Genomic DNA, 16,507 nt, shown 5'->3' with positions numbered 1-16,507 from the left:
TTATTTCACTTAGCATAATACACTCTAGCTCCATTCATGTCATTGCAAATGGTAAGATTTCATTCTTTTTGATAGTTGAGTAATATTCCATTGTATATATATATACCACTTCTTTATCCATTTATCAGTCGATGAACACTTGGTCTGTTTCCATAATTTGGCTGTCGTAAATAATGCTGCTATAAACATTGGAGTGCAATTTTGAATCAATATTTTCATATCCTTTGGGTAAATACCAGGTAGTGCAATTGCTGAGTGATGGGGTGGTGCTATTTTTAACTTGTTGAGGAACTTCCATACTATTTCCCAGATTGGCTGCACCAGTTTGCTCATTTTAGTTTTAATTTGCATTTCTTTAATGACTTGGGATGGTCAGCATATTTTCATGTGCTTATTAGCTATTCAAATATCCTCTTTTAGTGAAATGTTTATTCATATCCTTTGTTCATTTTAAAGTTGGATTGTTTGTCATTGAATTTATTAATTGAAGTGGTTTGGGTTTGTTTGTTGGTATGTTTGTTTTTTGATAGATCCCTTAGGATTGTCTGCATAAGAATCATGTCATTTATAAATAAAGACAGTTTTACTTTGTCCTTTCCAATCTGGGTGTGTTTTCTTTCTTATTGTTGCCTCATTGCAGTGGCTAGAACCTCTAGTAGAGTGGTAAATGAGAGGGGTGAGAGGGAACATTCTTGCCTTATTCCTGGTCTCAAAGGTAAACCAAGCAATTTCATATCAAGTATGAAGTTAGTTGCAGGTTTTTTACAGATATTCTTTTTCAGATTGAGGAAGTCCTATCAATTTTATTGAAAGTTGTTTTGTTTTGTTTTTTTTACCATGAATGGGTGTTGCATTTTGTCAAATGCATTTTTTTTTTTACAAGATTAGTGATTTAATAGTCTCAATATTGGACTTAGACCATGAGTGGAGCTAGGAGAGGGAGTTCTGGAAGGTTGCTGCTGAAGGGTCAAAGTCATTAATGATATGCTGCTAGATTCAGACTGCTAATATTTTGTTAAGGATTTTTGCATCTGTATTTTTGTAGATATTATGAAGTCTGTCTGGCTTTGTTGTTAGGATAATACCAGCCTTATAGAATAAATTGAGAAGTGTTCCTGTGTCCTTAATTTTCTGAAAGATAAAGTAGTATGGTATTGTTACTTCTTTAAAAATTTTATGAAATTATCCGGGTGAACTTTTAAAAGCTTATGTCAGATTATATATCTCTTTAGCTTAAAATCCTTCTATTGCTTTCTATCCCATTTACTTTTTTTTAAGTTTATTTCTTTATTTTGGGAGAGAGAGCATGAGTGCATGTGTGCACATGCATGAGTTGGGAAGAGGCAGAGAGAGAGAGAGAGAAAGAGAATCCCAAGCAGGCTCCACTCTGTCAGAGTGGAGCTGGACACAGGGCTCGAACCCATGAACCATGAGATCATGACCTGAGCCAAAACCAAGAGCTGGGTGCTTAACCCAGTGAGCTACCCAGGAGCCTCTCTATCCCATTTTGATTAAGATCCAAACTTCTCATTTTGCGTACAAAAATCCTACAGGGTCTCTTCTCTGTACTATTCCAAACTCATCTCTTATCTGTCCATCATGGTCTCCACTGGACTTGCACCATCTTAGTCTTTTGTGTGTCCCTCAAACATATGGTCCTTGCTCTGACTGTGCCCAATTCACTTGTACTTCTGGGCCTTTGCAGTAGCTGCTTCTTCTGCCTGCCTGTAGGTTGCCCAGGACATTTTGTCATTGGTGCCATCCCGTTTTTCACATCTCAGCCTGAAGCTCCCCTCCTTTCTAAAGAAGTGGCCGACTAAAGTATCTATCTCATCACTCTATCACATCACACTATTTTAATTCTCTGCAGAACAGTTAACCATGCCCTGGTGTGTTTCTTGTTTATTTACTATCTCTTTTCACTTGAATGGAAGCTCTTAAGAGCAGGAACCTTCTGTTTTTTCTTGCCAATGTCTTCCCACTACCAGAGACGGTGCTGATACATAGTAGGTGATCAGGAATACTGGTTACACACATTAACATCAATAACAACAATAATTGCTGTTCATTGTGACCAGGCACTGATTTAAAAGCACTGATTTAAGAACCAGCGATTGAAGTGTTTACAAATATCATTGAATTTAATTCTCTGTAATAACCCTAAATGCAGATATTATCTCCCCCTATTAACCGAGAAGGAAATGAAACTCAGAGAGGCTAAACGATATGTTTATGGCCGTGTAGCTGTTAGAGCGCAAAGCCAGGGTACGCCCTGGGTTTGTCAGATGGTAGAGCCCATGCTGATCTGTACCTGGACATACATCCTCTTTGGTTATAGGCGGGAAGAGCTGATCCACGAAATTACGGGGAGTGACCTGGGGCTGACACATCTTTGTGGAAGGCAGGGGCAAGGCCCCTGTGTTGTGAACAGCGATCCATGCGGACCCGAGGAGTGGCTGCACAGGCTCCCGGACTCCTCACCAGCTTGATGACTTGCAGACATCTTCAGAGCGCACTCAGGCTGGGTTTTCACATCCCTTTTTCTGAAGCTGGATTCGCTCTCTTAAACACAGTTGGCTTCATCTCTTACATGATGCAAATTCTTATTCCTATCTTTGTGAGACCAGTCAGTGTCCACATGACCTTCACATGTCTGTGAGCTAAAGTGCTGGCTATTTTAGATAGTCCAGCCACAGAAGCTAATAATAACTAAGAATCACTTGAGAGCTTCCTCTTCTCCAAGCACTGCACCAAGAGCTTCTGAGAGGTGATGTCATGTCATTCTCACAACAGCCCCAGGAAGCAGCTCTGGTGATCAGCCCATTTTGTGGATTACAACTCTGAGACTCAAAGGGGTTAAATTGCATACCCTGAATCACAGAACTCGTTGACGGCAGGGCTGGCACAGGATATGAAGCTAGGTTTGTCTAGATTCCTACCATCTGTTCATGCCTATGTTGGGTGGTGTGGGGCAGAGAATCATGCATTATTTTGATGTTTACTATTACTTTTGCATAACAGGGATAAAATAATAATGATGATGATGATAGCTCCCAGCATTGGGATGGGTACTTTAATAGGGGATGCTGTCAGGGCACACCAGATAGCCTTTACTTTGCTCTATGCCCTGCCTCCAGCAGCTGTGAGTTTGGGCGGCTCCCGGCTCTCATACGCTTCCTTCTGAGCTCCAGGCTGCTTAGAAATGACTGCTTTCCCTCTGGAGGTGACCTTCAGCCAATGACTGACAGATCTGGGGTGCAAAAGCCTGGTCCCTTGTCTCAAGGCTGGATAACTCTGTGGTGCCATTGGTGCTACTGAGCCCCCTGTGGGATCAGGATGAAGTTAGAATTCAGTGAACCTGCATCATTCTTGGCTGCTTCCTTCCTTCTCCTCCTGAGAGCACTCATACCAGGAATCCCCATCTCAGATCTTGTTTCTGTAGAATTTTGGGCAAACCTGAGGAGTCCAGAACTACCATCTGCATGTTACAGAGGGAGAATGTGAAGCTGGAGGTACCGTCTCCACTTTTAAAGACACTCCATCTCATTTCTGGAGGTGTGACATCACCCCGGGCTCCCTGCTCACCAGGGAGTGCTTTCCTCAGCTTCCCTTTTTTAATCCACTGCCTTTGAAAGCTAAGAGGAGCAATTTTACCTTCACAGCCTCTACACCTTCTGCACTCACTCTCTTTCATCCTTATTCTCTCCCTGGCTCCTGTGTTGTTATTCTTTCTCACCATCCACCATGGACCATGGCTATCAGACACACATAGACAAGCTAGGGGCTAAGGTAGCCATGGATTGTGGCTGCTGAGCCTGATTTTTCTCTTGTCTCACTGATAGCACACCCTGCCCCCCTACTTCAGTCACAGTGTGGGCAGGTGACCCAGGCTGGACCAGTGAACCATCCTCTGCTGGTTGCAGAGGTTGGTTCACAAATGAGTACATGCCCGAGCCAGGCCAATCGGAGCCCTTCTTTGGGACTATTTTGTAGACACCAAGGAAAAAGATAGCCTTCTGCCTTTGAGATGCTGGAAAGACTTAAATCTGAGGCTGTCAGCAGTCATCTTCCCTGATGCATGGAAAAAGCCCTTACGAGGTCATGGAGAAAAGCTAACACCCAGGTACAAAAAGCACCAAGAGGCAGAGAGAAATCTTGACCACACCGAAGCAGTTGTAGGTCTCTCACACTTGATGTACCCTTTCCTTCCTGCTTACACAAGCCAGGGTGAGACTTCCATTGAGTTCAGTTTGTGGCACCTGAAAAAGTTATGACCAACAGAGAACACAGCTAGATGCCACTTCCAGGTGCAAGAATTCTTGGGAACAGTCTAGATTTACCCCAGCAACTCAGAGGGCACGGATTAGGACCAGAAATAAGGTCTCCTACAACAGATCCTGTTCTTTTTATTCCAACCCCCCAGCTTTTAGAGGGAGATAGTTACCAAACCTTGAACCTGGTAGTGAATGGCCAGGATGTGAATCAGCTGGAAGGGCCCTCTGAGCTGAGGAATCTGATCCAGTCAGAATCCCCTAGGCAGAATCGTCTGTCTCAGCTCTTTTCGGCAGTGAAAGATCTGGAAATGAAGTTGGAAGAAGGGGCTAATACTCAGGGTGAGGCTGGGAGTTCTTCTTTTTTAATGTTTATTTATTTATTTTGAGAGAGTGCACGCAGGTGGGGGAGGGACAGAGAGAGAGAGTGAGAGCGAGTGGGAGAGAGAGAGAGAGAGAGAGAGAGAGAGAAAGAGAGGGAGAACCCTAAGCAGGCTCTGCACTGTCAGCCTGATGTGGGACTTGATGTCAAGAAATGTGAGATCATGACGAGTTGAAATCAAAAGTCAGATGCTTAACCAACTGAGCCACCCAGGCATCCCGAGGCTGGGAGTTCTGACCAGAGTTTGTGCAGGTGGGATCTAGCCACAGCTCTGGTGGTGGGTGAAGCAGGAAGTGCTAGTCAGTTTCTCTCTCTGTCCTCCTGCATCACATGGCCTGCATTTTCTGTGCCCATACTCATCCCTGCATTGAAGTCTCTTCTCAAGAGAGGATTGGGTATCAGTCAACTACACCTTCATGTGAATTTAGAATGTTGCATGCTTTTCTCCAGGAGAATATGGAAGCTAGGTGTATATTTGGATAATAAAACAGGACTTTAAGACACTTTAAAGACTTTAGGGAGTAAGGATTATAAGAGATATTTCTTGATGGAGTGGAAAAAACCATCCTTCCAGAACCTCTTGTTTATATATATGAAGATATCTCTGGCTAAAAGTGCTGTAGAGGCTTTATTCCCTTCCTGGAAGTACATGATCATGGGTGCCTTTTGGAGACTCTTGTCTTCCCTGAAGTTGCTAACTAATGCTAGTGGACTGATTTTGCGTGCTGCCGTGGATTGAGTTGCTCCTGAGGCCAACTCTGAGACAAGAATTCAGATACAAGTAATTTATTTGGGAAGTAATCTTAAGAAGTGCTGATAGTGGGGTAGGAAAGTGAGGCAGAGAAGGGTAACAAATTTGGGATGTGTTATCAAGTCAGTTACCCCAGTGTGTAACTGAACCTCAGTCCACCTGGAGAACTCTGAATGAATGAATGAATGAATGAACATATGCATGAATGATGGTAATTGCCAATGTGAGTGGTTTGAGGTAAATCAAGGAAAGGGGCTGAGTCCCATGCCTGGATCAGCACAGAATGAGGGACAGCAAGGAACCCAGAGAAAAGAACTGCCACATGGGTTGAGATGCAGTAAAATCAGGAGTTCAATGGTGGCAGGAGCTCAGAGGGTGTCAGGGAGAGGTGACCTTGAAAAGACACAGTAGGGGTGTTAGCCCAATCTATAGAGCTCAGTAACTCACAGAACGTAGGATGGGGGCTGGATCTAGTTTTACTTAATCTTGAATGACAGAGAGGCCACTGTTGATACCCAGGTGGTAAATAAACAGAAGCAGCTGAGAGACCTCTGCCCTAGGCCTGGCTCTTTCTTCCTGGTGTTAACTTAAGCAAATATCTTTACTCTATGGGGTAGGTTGAAAATGGCCCCCAGTGATGTCCATATCCTAAACTCCAGAACCTGTGATGTTACTTTATAAGGCAAAAGGGACTTTGCTGCTGTGATTAAACTAAGAATCTTGAGATAAGGAGATAATTTCAGAGTATTTAGGTGGTAATCACAAAGGTCCTTGTAAGAGGTAGGCAGGAGGATCAAAGAGAGAAGAAGGTGATGTGACCATGGAAACAGAGAGATGGGAGTGATGCGGCCAGAATTCAAGGAGAGCTGGCACCTGTAGAAGCTGGAAGAGGCAAGGAATGGATTCTCCCGCCAGCCCTACTGACACCTTGATTTTAGCCCTGTAAGACTCATCTCTGACTTCTGACCCCCGTGCTGTGTCAGAAGACATTTGTATTGCTTTAAGCCACCATGTCTGTGATTATTTGTTATGGCAGCAATAGCAAAATAATGTTCCCCACTATGCCTCAAAGTTCCTCATCTATATAGGGGGGACTTGTCCAAACTTAGGTGACGTCTGAGGCCTCCTCTAACTCTCATTCTCATATTTGCATTTTACAGTTATTATCTTGGCTTTCCTTTGGGCTAGATAGAATACGTGTCCATGTCTCTTTTGGACATTAAGAAATCAAGGTCCAGTGAGATATAATGAGGACACATTGCTGTGGCAGAGATGAACTAGAGAACCCAGTCACGTGTCTCTTTGTTCTCATTAGATTAAAAAGTCATAGAAGAGGTCCTTCTTGCCTGTATTTTGTTTGGATATACAACAATCTGAGCCTATTTCAGTGGTGTTAGTATCGGGAGATGAGAGCTCAAGGTCAGACTCAGAGAGGACTTGAAAGTCAGAGTCAAGGTGATGAGCAATATAGCTCATGGTGATGAATTACAACCAATTCTCAAGTTTATAAACAGCTACAAAGCACTCACAAGGTTGTGTCACCCAGGATTACTATTTTGGAATTAAAGTAACATCAGGACATTTTTTCACCTATTAGGGGGCTTTTCATCAGAAGATCTTAAGGTGTATTTCTACCACTGAGTACTTAAAAATTTCAGTCTCCGCGTGAGGAAAAGGGGAAGAATACATCACAGAGGAGAGAAAAGAACATATTTTCAACCCTTATCTGTGGGTTCACGGAGAATTGGGTTCTAAAAGCCTGCACAGTACTGAGGAGGAGTACACTGAGTACTTTCAATAGGATGATTGTTGTTAAGTCACTCTTGTTTTCCCATTAAACCAAAAAATATTTATTACATTTACCTAATACTGGGCACCATTCTAGGCACTTTGGAGGCATCAGTGAACAAAATAGGCAAAAGCCCTTGTTTGTATGGGCCACACATTCTAAACATATTTGATGGAGGGTGGCATTATGGATAGGTCGCTTGGATACAATGTGACCAATGAGAGAAGCTCTGAAGGCTGTAGAATTGGGGGACTGCCCCAGGGCCATTCATGGGAATGGAATCACTTTGCCAGCTTGAGTCTTAGGTAGCTATTCCTCCTTCCCACCCACCTAGCTGCATCTCCTTTCGGTGGATGTCCATGTGGCCCAGCAGGAAGGGCTGGAACTCAAAGAGCCAGATTCTTGGTTCCAGTTCTGTCAGCCACCCCCAGCTTTGTGACCCTGGGAAAGTCACTTTCAAACTCCCTGAGCTCCCGTTTCCAATGGAGATGATAATGATTACTTTGTATTGCTGTTGTGAGTGTTAAAGACTGGAAAGTGCCTAGTCCAGATTAGCTATGATTCTATGACCTGTTCTCATTCCTAGTTCTCGGCTGGATGAGCCCCAGTGCAGACACTTTTTAAAGTAGGTGTGGGACACAGCAGTAAGGAGGACTGTTGGGACTGTGGAAACCAAGCCCGTGTGTGGATGGTCATGAGACAGCAGGCACTTGGCAGCGGGAGAGGGCAGGGAAGCCACTGAGTCATTCATTCACTTATTCAACAAATGTTCACCAAGCCCTTCTGCATAAACACACACTGTTTGGGACCCAGAGATGCTAAGAGGAAAGAAGGGGAAGTCAGGTGAGACAGACATGCAGCAGTGACAATACAGAGAGGTCATGAGTGCTCTGAGAGAGGCGTGCACTGGTGGGCTTCTAGGAAAGGAGTGGCTCGTCTCCTCACCTGGGCATGGGGAGGGCATCAGAGAAGTTTGCCCAGACCATGCCACCACAGAACTGAAGGCATTAGGGAGAAGGGCATTTCAGGCAGGGGGAAAGCAAGAGTGATGACAGAAGTGTGAGGGAGCTTGGTGACTTGGGGGAGCCCAGGGGGGATATATAAAGGTGCAGAGACCCTCAGAGGCCCAACACAGAGGGCCTTGGATATCAGGCTTAGGAGGCTGTGTACACCAACCTGAAGTAATGAATTGTTGATGCATTTGTAGCTGGGGAAAGACATGACTAACTCATGTTTTAGAACTGTTATTCTGACTGCACCGGGGAGTGTGAGTTGGGTGGGGAGAGCAGGAGAGCTGGAAGCCTAGTGAGACATTAGGGAGGCTCTTGCTCAAGTCTGGTGACTATGAGGATGGCCTGGCTTTAGGGAACATGACAGTGGGGCTGCACCAGCAGTTTCCTCTTTGGCTGCACGTAGGAATCACCTGGAAAACTTAAAGAAATACCAATATCCAGGCCCCAACCCAGGTTAATTAACTCAGGGTCTCTTGGAAGGGCTTGGGCATGAGTTTTAGAAAGCTCCCCAGGTGACTCTAATGTGTGGTCAGTGTGGAAGATGGCTGAGTCAGAGAGACAGGAAGGAGGAAGTATCTCCGATGGGGCTTCTCAGAATTACCCAGGAGTGTTTATTTAAAGTGCAGGTTCCCCAGGCCCATTACCGCACTAGTGATTCTGAATCTCTGGAGCCCTGGTCTGCGTAGCTGAATTCTCAAAGCAGTAATTCTTAGCTCTCCAAGGCTGGAAAACCACTGCTCTGTAGGAATGATGAAGGAGGTAATGAACAGAACCAGGGAGGAGCAGGGCTACAGAGACCATCCATCAGGATGGATTAGGATTCCCCCCTAATGACCTCATTTTACCCTAATCACCTCTTTAAAGGTCAGATCTACAAACACAATCACATTCTGAGGTACTGGGGGTTAGAAAGGGTCAGAGCTGGAAAGGGATAATAGGGCAGACAGGTTTTGACACCCACAAGAAAAGAGAGCACATAAATGGAGTCTTTCTATCAAGGACAGGGTGAGAGAACACAGGCCTGAACAGACGAGGGGGATTTTAGACTAGATATCAGAAAGGAGGGTGCAAAGACTAGAACCCTCATTCAGAGACTGAATCAACTCTCTGTCAAGGAGATGGATAAAAGGGACAAGAGTTATGATGAAAACTAGAAAAATATTACGGAGGGGAGAAAATAAAGAATTGTGTTCATGGTTGAATGCAATGGGAAGGTTGCTTCATGAATGTTCTTTGAGTCAAATATTTTGTATTACAGCCCCAAATTGCTCCCAGGAGGCTTTCTAGCTAAGTTTCTGGGTGTTTGAATGAATTCCAGGGTGAAGGCAAGGGAACAGCTGGGTGGCCGGCTGGGCTTCATTTCAATCCTCTGATTCCATCAATTTCAGGTTTCTCCTTGGCCCAATAACATTTCCACATCTCCAAATCTGAATTCTGTTTCTGCAACTAGCTTTTATTTCCTTTCAATCTAAAGCAATAATGAAATATTTACTACCCCCTTGACAGAGGAAGTATAGTATGTGTATGCATATATATATATATATATATATATATATATGCATGTGTGTGTGAGTGTGTATATACATATATAGTAAACAAAATGGTAAAAGGAAAGGGAATCATTCTTTGGATAATGACCAATAGAAATGTCCTTACCTAACTTTTAAAGAATATTCTGTCCTCTTGTGTTCATGAATTTTAGGGTATAATAAAATCATTTGAAAATATCTTTTTCAAAAATTATATTGTCTGTTTAAGATGTTCAGAAAGAAATGATCATCATAGAATTTTTGTAGGAGAAATGTTCACATTTTTTTAAACTTTATTTTGAGAGAGACAGAGAGAGAGTGCACATGCATGAGTGGGGGAAGGGCAGAGAGCGAGAGGGAGAGAGAGAATCCCAAGCAGGCTCCATGCTCTCATCACAGAGCCCAACGCACTGGGCTCGATCTCACAAATGGTGAGTCATGACCTGAGTTGAAATCAAGAGTCAAAAACTTAACCAACTGAGCCCCCCAGGTGCTCCCAAGGCTGGGAGTTGTGATCAGAGTTTGTGTATCTAGCCACAGTGCTGGCTCTCCATGAACTGAGCCACCCAGGTGCCCCTGTAAGAGAAATATTTAAAACACCTTAAATTTTTGTCAGGGGAATGGTTACATAGATTATTATTTACCCATATGATGGAAGACTCTACAATTTTAAAAGCCAAGGTAGATTTATATGTAAATAAAGTTGCAGAATAGTGTGAGTTACAGGATAACGTGATCTAATTTTAGTTAAAACTTGAATCTATCAATCTATCTATGTTTAGACAAAAAAAAAAGTCTCAAAGAATATTCACTGTAGTGAATAAAATGGTGGCCTTCCCAGCATCCATTCCAACCATAGCCTATTGTGTAGTAGCTATTTACTCACTTTGGGTAGAAATGACTCCATGCCCAACTCCAGAGGTTGGCCCTGTTCAAGAAGTAAATAGGATAATTCCTGCCACACAGATCGATTCAGGAATGGGAACTGATTTAATCAATACATGGCATTCCCCAAGCCTCAATAGTTGGTTCATAAATCAGCACATGGCCATATTTGGTCCAATCAGAATGAAAACTAGGATGTTCACTCCATGGTTGTTGAGTTTCTCTCTCTCTTCTCTCTTTCCTTTCCCTCACTACTTCCCTCTGATGAAGCATGTGGCCCTGTTGGCAGTTATGTTTCAATCATGAAGGGAGATAGGCATAGGATGAAGCTGGTATCTTGGAAGGCAGAGCAAGGAGATAGAAACCGAGTCTTTGGTGACATATTTTTATGGCTGAAAACAAATCCTAAAGCCTCCCTACCTCTGGACTTTCAGAATAACTTTACATTTCAAAATGAAATGTTGGATATGTCATTATTTATAGCAGCAAAACATTGCAAACAACCTAAATATTCATTCATTCACAAAATGATTAAATAAATTATGAGTCAATATGTTATACTATTGTTCTATCCATTTTGAGTAGAATTATCTCTTTTTTTTTTTTAGTCTTTATTTTTCAGAGAGAGAGACAGCGTGCGAGCAGGGGAGGAAGAGAGATGGAGACACAGAATCCGAAACAGGCTCCAGGCTCTGAGCTATCAGCACAGAGCCTGATGCAGGGCTCGAACTCACAAACTATGAGATCAGCCGCTTAACCAACTGAGGCATCCAGGTGCCCCTAGAATTATTTCTTATTTGTTAAATAGTCTTCACTGATACATGCACCAAACCGTTATAAGTGTTAAACCTTGGGAATGGGGTATTTGTACATGTATGTATTTGGCCAGAGGGTTAATGTGGGGAAATTCTTGCCAACTCTTTCTACATTTTTGTGCTTCTGTTTAGTTTCAAATTTTTACCATGAACATATTTTACTTTTTTTGGTATATAAAACATAAAAATGCATAAACTTTTCACAAAATAGTTTTGTATCAAAGCAATGTTGGGATTGTTTCAGTCTACCCTTGATGTGGGGTTTAGTGATTGAATGGGACAGTAGGGGAGCTTTTGGGTGACTGATAGTATTCTGTTTATTGAAGTGGTTCCATGTTCACTTTGTGAAAATTGAGCTTTAACCTTAAGATTTGTGTACTCTTCTACATGTATGTGAAACCTCAACAAAATATTTACATAAAATAGTGCAGGCTTTGGGAAGAGGAACCACCAACTTTAAAACCATGTAATCTCAACAGCATCTGCCATTGAGAGCTAGATGGGAGGGGTTGTCAGCCATCTTTAAGAGGGTGGTACAAATTATATATTTTTTTCCTGTCAGTTCTCCCATTTTAGCAATTTAAAAAGGTAGAACATGGATTTCTCTTTCTTTTCCTGTTGATGCAGGGGCATTGGAGGGAGATGAAATTTTTGGGAACTGCCTCATTGGCTGGCTGTGAAATCAGTCACAAACAATCTGGTCAACTCAGTTATCTAAGGCATGATATGGCAGTAACTAAGAGTTTTTTTTTTTTTAAGTTTATTTATCTATTTTGAGAGAGACAGAGACAGCCCAAGTTGGGGAGAGCAGAGAGAGAGGGAGAGAGAAAGAGAATCCTAAGCAGGCTCTGTGTTGCCAACACAGAGCCCAACATGGAGCTTATGAAACTTCAAGATCATGACCTGAGCTGAAACCAAGAGTTGGACCCTTGAACTGATTGAGTCATCCAGGTGCGCCAAGAGTTATTTCATGTATTCATTCAACACTCCCCATGCCTCTTTAACTCTCTGCATGCATGGTGATAAATGCCTGAAATACTAGGATAAATATACTGTGTTCTTGCCTTGAGAAATTTCCCATAAGGCAGAAAGAAGTTGATATATAAACACATTTAGAGAAATAAAGTGTTATTAGGATATAAATAGTAGGAGAGAAGCAGAGAGACAAATCAGAACCCCTTAGTAGATAGATATATCAGCAAAGACTTGTAAAGAACTCAACTCTTGAAAGACCAAAAGGTACTGGGGTGTACCTGCATTAGGCTGGGGTTGAGAGAGAGCCCACAAGATACTTCCAGGAAGAGGTAATAGCAAGGGCAGAAGCATAGAGGCATAAATGAATTATCCAGGAAAACTTGGGGAGCTAAAGAAAATTTGCCCATTTGGAGAGATAGGGGCTAGACGGAAGGGGAGAGGTCAGTACAGTAGGAGAGAGAGGTGACAGGATATAGGTTCCCTACTAACTCGAAAGATTTAAGGCTTCACTCCTGAAGAATGAAGAGCAGCATGGCTAAAGTGATTTCTGGATAAAAGCACTGTCACTGGAGTGTGGAGGATGCTGGGGGAGCTGGACCAGAGGAAGACAGACTGGCCAGGGGATGACTGCCATAATACAGGCGAGAGTGCGTGGGTTCTGCCATAAAATAATAGCAACATAGTTGAGAGGTGGGATGATATAACAGGGGTGTTAAGAAGGTAGAATCAACAGAAGTTAGTCACCTGCTGCTTGGAAGGGATGAGGAAGAGTGAAGTGAAGAGGAAGTATTGCTAGGATTCTGTCCCAAAATGACAGGGCGGATGGTGCTGCAATTTGCTAGTACTGGGAGATCGAAGATGCACATGTTTGGCGGGGGAAAGATAATGAATTCTGCTTTTGGACACGTTGAATTAGGGGGGCTTACTCAGTTGGAGAATGTCAGGAACAGTTGGATTCGTGGGTCCACGGTGCTGAAAAGGTAGGAGGAGAATCAGGGGAGAGTAGATACCCTAACTTTATTTTTCACATGAGCAAAGAAAATATAACAGTATTTTAAAGCTTATGTAACTCCCTTTCCCCCTATCAGGTTCAGCTAACTTTATTCTTCTTAATGCTCTACTACTCTTCATATCTCTGACATTCCATTGAGCTGAGTGAGATGACTCATTAGCCCTGCACATGCAGTCTCCCCTAGCAACCTCTGACTGGGTTCTGTACAAACTGCTTTAGCCAGGGAAGACCTCGCCCTCGCAATTTATGTGGCTGTTCTGGATAGAATTTCTTATCAACACTTTTATTGTAAAATAAAACATGGACACTGAAAACCACACCAATCAAATGTGTGGCTTAATAAATTATTATAGAGTAAATGCTGCCCAAGTCAAGAACTAGAAGCAGGCATCCAGAAGCCCTTTCAACATGCCCCAACCCAATCCTAATCCCCTTCTTCCCCCAGGAATAACCATTTTGTGGATTTGTGCATTTATACAAAGTTTTAGCTAATGTTCTCACAGAATATTCATGCTCACCATTGGCCTTTCCTGGAATGCTCTCCCAGCCCTGCAAACCACTGTTAGCACTCACCCCCACGAAACATTTCCAGTTACCCTTTTCTATGTGTTGAATGCCTACTGTGTATGTTGAACATTGAGAAATTCAGAAGAGGAGTATTATCTTAGAACCTGCTCACTCTCTGTATTGTATATCATGAGTTACTTATATTTTATGTGATTTTTCCTTTTTGTTAATTTTGCCCCCACATTCCCCCCTTCTCGACAATATTGGAGTTTCTTTCAAAGTAGAAATGCTAGTGCATGTCAGACCCTTGCCATTCAGATGGTGGTCTGTGCACCAGCAACACTGGTGTCACCTGGGAGCTTGTTAGAAACGCAGAAAATCATGCCCTACCCCAGACCTACTTAGCTGAAATCTGCTTTTTACCAACATCCCCAGGTGGTTCTTGTGCACATTCAAGTGGAGAAGCACTGTCTTTGAGCAGTGCTTTCTCACCCTTGGCTGCAAAATGGAATCACCTTCCTGTGGGCTTGTGGGGGTGGGGTGGGGTGGGGGAGTTCCTTCCAAAACCTTCCTGGCCATGGTGGCTGCCAACCAGAAAAAGCGGGCCATCACCGCCTTGGTGATATTCTCCATCGTGGTTCTGGCTGTCCTCACCATCACATGTGTGCTGACGCACTGCTACCAGGTCCGGAAACACTGTGAGTGGTGCTGGGCCCCATCTGCCAGCATGTGAAGCCCAGCGCCCCCCTGAAGGGAAGGATTGCTTGCTGCCACTCAGCGGTCTGAAGAGCCCAGAGGATTTGGGCCAGGCGGACTTTGGCAGTTGGGATCGTACAATGAGGGCTGGATGTGCCAGGGAAACCCGACAGCCTGATTCAACTGGGCAGGGGATTGATTTGGGCAGCAGGATATTTAGAAGCATCCCAGTAAAGTGACCCACTGAGGGGGTTTCCCAGGACTCAGATTTTTCAGTGCTAAAACCAGGAATTATCCCCTACAAAGCAGGACAAATTGGTGATTGTAACATGCAGACTGAGTGGAGACACACTTGGAGAAAGCACATGGCTAAGGTGGGCGGGGTGCAGGACTGTACCATCCTGTTTAGAATGTGAGTCCCTTTAAGGCGGAACTAGCACTTAACAATTCTTTTGTATGTCTTAATATTACAATATTTTGCACACCAAGCCTCTTCATAATGCTTCCTACTGATACGGTGTTTCTCCAAATGTTCCATACTAATGCCCTCATTTATAATTTTTGTATGGGGAAGGGAGTTTATAGTTTAACAGTCACACCTACAGGCAAGCATACATACAGACACTTCTCACTTTCCGAGAAAACATCTTAGGGTCCTCCTATACAAATGCTGTTCTGGGTTGACTCTGACGCTCAGTTTAGATACTCTGTCATGGGACAGTTTACTGTAAGGTGCAGTAAGTAGCTCTAAATGTCATGTTCGTTTCTCCAAGACTTCAAAAAGGTGAATAATATGTTTGTAGTTGGGTTTCCAAAGTCTACATGCAAATGAAATAAAAACAGTATACTTTAATCTAAAATATGATGTAGGGTAATCAGGTGTAGAAGCCATCCTCTTGGTCATCTTTGGATTCTTCCATAGTGGCCTTGTAGCACAGTGGTTAGGGGCACTGTCCTCGGAGCTCCACTGCTGGGTCCGCTGGCAATGGTATGTAACCTGAGCTTCAGTGTCCTTATCTTCAACATGGGGATGCTGATAATACCTGCTTTATAGGGTTGTGGTGACTAAGTGGACTCTTAGTGGAGCATTTTAGGACTCATGACCCTCAGCAGGTGGCTCCAGCAAGATTAACTGTGACTTCCGTGCCAGTTGAGGCCCTTCCTGCCTCATTTGTTTCCTTCAGCTTCTTGGCTTTTCTTCTCTGTGTGTATTTCTAGGATTAGGGATCTAAAGACATTTACTGAAATTACAAAAAAGAATAGATAAGAATAAAAAAGAAGCCATCACTTAACTTCTCATCTTTCAACAGTCAAGTTATATGTCTATAAGCTCTTACCCAAATGTGCCTTTCCCAAATGTCCTGGTGGAAGCCTGGTGATTTGAAAATTTGAGATTTCACAAAATTTGTAAAATTTCTTAAATCCTTAAAGATACTAAGAATACATTCTGGTAAAAGCCAGTGGAAGAGGCTTAATATTACAAATATTAGTTTAATTCTTGTCCTGTTCTATCTGTCTTGCCATTGTTGGTGAACATTTCTCTTTGGATGACCGTATTAGAGTTTCCAAGTACCTCATACACTTTGTTTTTCCATGGTCTCTCTTCTGTAATGGGCATTCATAGTTCAAGGTTAGGATGTCTACCTTCTAGACTCAAGCCTTCCTATCTCCCTCTATCCTCTTGCCACTTTACCTTTTTTTTTTTTTAAATAGAATTTATTTTTTAGGACAGTTTTAGATTTGCAGAAAAATTGAGAGGATGGTACAGAGACTTCCTATACATGCTGCACTCAGCTTCCCCTATTGTTGACATCTTATATTAGTATGATAAATTTGCTACAACTAACGAACCATAATTGATATATCATTACTAACTAAAGCC

This window comes from Acinonyx jubatus, chromosome C1 (genome assembly GCF_027475565.1).
Source record: "Acinonyx jubatus isolate Ajub_Pintada_27869175 chromosome C1, VMU_Ajub_asm_v1.0, whole genome shotgun sequence".
Lineage (NCBI taxonomy): Eukaryota > Metazoa > Chordata > Mammalia > Carnivora > Felidae > Acinonyx > Acinonyx jubatus.
This window is presented reverse-complemented; position numbering follows the sequence as displayed.